Source organism: Rattus norvegicus, chromosome X (assembly GCF_036323735.1).
Source record: "Rattus norvegicus strain BN/NHsdMcwi chromosome X, GRCr8, whole genome shotgun sequence".
NCBI classification, from domain to species: Eukaryota; Metazoa; Chordata; class Mammalia; order Rodentia; family Muridae; genus Rattus; species Rattus norvegicus.
In genome coordinates this window covers 63,462,321-63,464,326 of record NC_086039.1, presented here as the reverse complement: position 1 = coordinate 63,464,326, position 2,006 = coordinate 63,462,321, and the positions used below count along the sequence as shown (strand labels likewise).

General features: G+C 36.5%; 1 pseudogene; it reads left to right on the top strand.

The window, feature by feature from the left end:
• Positions 1 to 692: 692 nt before the first annotated feature.
• On the top strand, positions 693 to 776 carry LOC120099543 (U2 spliceosomal RNA; annotated as a pseudogene).
• Positions 777 to 2,006: the final 1,230 nt, after the last annotated feature.

Here is a 2,006-nt window from a genome sequence, read left to right as displayed (position 1 = left end):
CTAATGCTTTGTTTCATTGATCCTTTCCAATTTTTTATTGAATTTTTTTTCAATTTCTGTCCTAATCTTAAGTATTTCTTTCATTCTACTTCTTTGGAGTTTGATTTGTTCTTGGTTTTCTAAAGCCCTATGGCATATCTTTAGGTTATTTTTTGAGGTTGCTATGGATTTTTTTAAATGTTAACACTTATAACATCCTTCTTAGACTGGCTTCATTGTCTCCTATAGATTCAGGATTGTTTTTAAATTCATGCCTTATGAGAATGAATTGATCTTCTTTATCACTTTTGTATTCATTTTTATTTTGAAGTCTAGTTTGTCATATACCAGTTTGGTCCCATCTGCTGTTACCATTTAGTTGGGACACATTTTCCCGTCATTTTACCCTAAGGCAGTGTCTGTCTTTTATGGTGAAGTATGCTTCTTGGAGGAAGTAGGTTGTTTGGTTACATTTCTTATTCTAGTCTCTTAACCATTAATGTTCAATGTTAACAAAATATATGGATTGAATTCTATCATTTTGTTGAGTCTGTAAGTAGCTGTTCTTTTCTTTATTTGCTTAATTGCTCTTCTAACACCCTTTATTTTTTTACCTGTAGCCTCTTAGATGTGTTTATTTTTATTTTCAGTATGAAGAATTACTTTCCAGATCCTTTGTAAGTCTATCTTAGTGGTTAAAATTCCTTTAGCCTATCGCTTCTCGGCCTTTTGGCTAAGATCAAGTGTAAAATTCCTTTAGCCTAATTTTATCATGAAATATTTTTCTCTGACCCTCAATAATTATAGGTATTTAATACATATTTTATTAGGTTTTTGATAATTTCATACATTTTGACTATATTATTCTCCCTCCTCCAACCCTTTCCAGACCTACCCCCCTTTCCTAGCCTAATCAAATTATGTCTTTTCCTCCATCAAGGCAAATTTGTGCTGTTCAAATATTCTTGAGTGTGTGGCATTCCACTGGAATACTCTAGATTTATCAGGGACTCTTGGAGAAAGCTGATCTTCCCTCTCTCAGCATCTAACAAGTGCTAATATTGCCTCTGATTGAGGCAGAACTTTGTGATCAGCTTCTCTCTGAACTAGGATTTGGTTTGGGTTGGGCTCCAATGAGTAAGTACATGCTGTCACAAATTCTGTGAGTTCACATGCAAAGCCACACAGCTGTATCCAAAAACCACTGTCCCCTTGTCGTCATTCAATGCCTCTGGCCTTTATGCACTTTCTGCCTCCTTTTCAGCAATGATCGCTGAGCCTTTGGAGGAAAAAGTGTAGTATACATATTCCATCTATGGCTAAAATTTCTGCAACCTCTTATCCTCTACACATTGGCCAGTTGTGGATTACTGTGTTGATCATCAGCTCCTGCAACATCAAGTTTCTATGATCAGGGTTATAAGATGCCTTAATCCAGGGATTAATCAGATAATTCCTGGTACCATTAAGAGTTAATTTAATATTATAGCTACTTAATAGAGTAATAGTAGTAGGTTCTCTTCTAGGGTCTGTGTTGTATTTAGTCACAGATTCTTAGCCCAGTAATGATGCCAAGTAGGGGTTCCATCTTGTGTAGTGGACCCTACACCAAATCAGAGAGTGGTTGATTACTCCTAAGACTTTTGTACTGTGATTTTACCAGTAGGCACATTTTTCCCAGCCAGCCATTATTGTATCTCACAGGACTCATATCTAGGTAAAATTGATGATTACTTTTCTCCTCCAGCCCTGCATATAGCAACTTCCTGCACTATGCAAGCTAACAAGGAGGGATGAAGATTCCAGTTTCATATCAGTTTGATTTCTCCATGTTCTATGACTCAGATGAGTAGTGTCTATAGCAACTGAATCTTAACATCAAGTGTTGGAGGGTAACCAAGAACAGTAAAAATAGCCTTCAGTGTTTGGGGATCTCTCGTACTATAGAGGCCAACAACTCCAAAAAGAAGTAGCACAGTCCTGAGAATGGGCTTTTTATTTGTCAGTCTCTGATCTCTAGTAGGGTT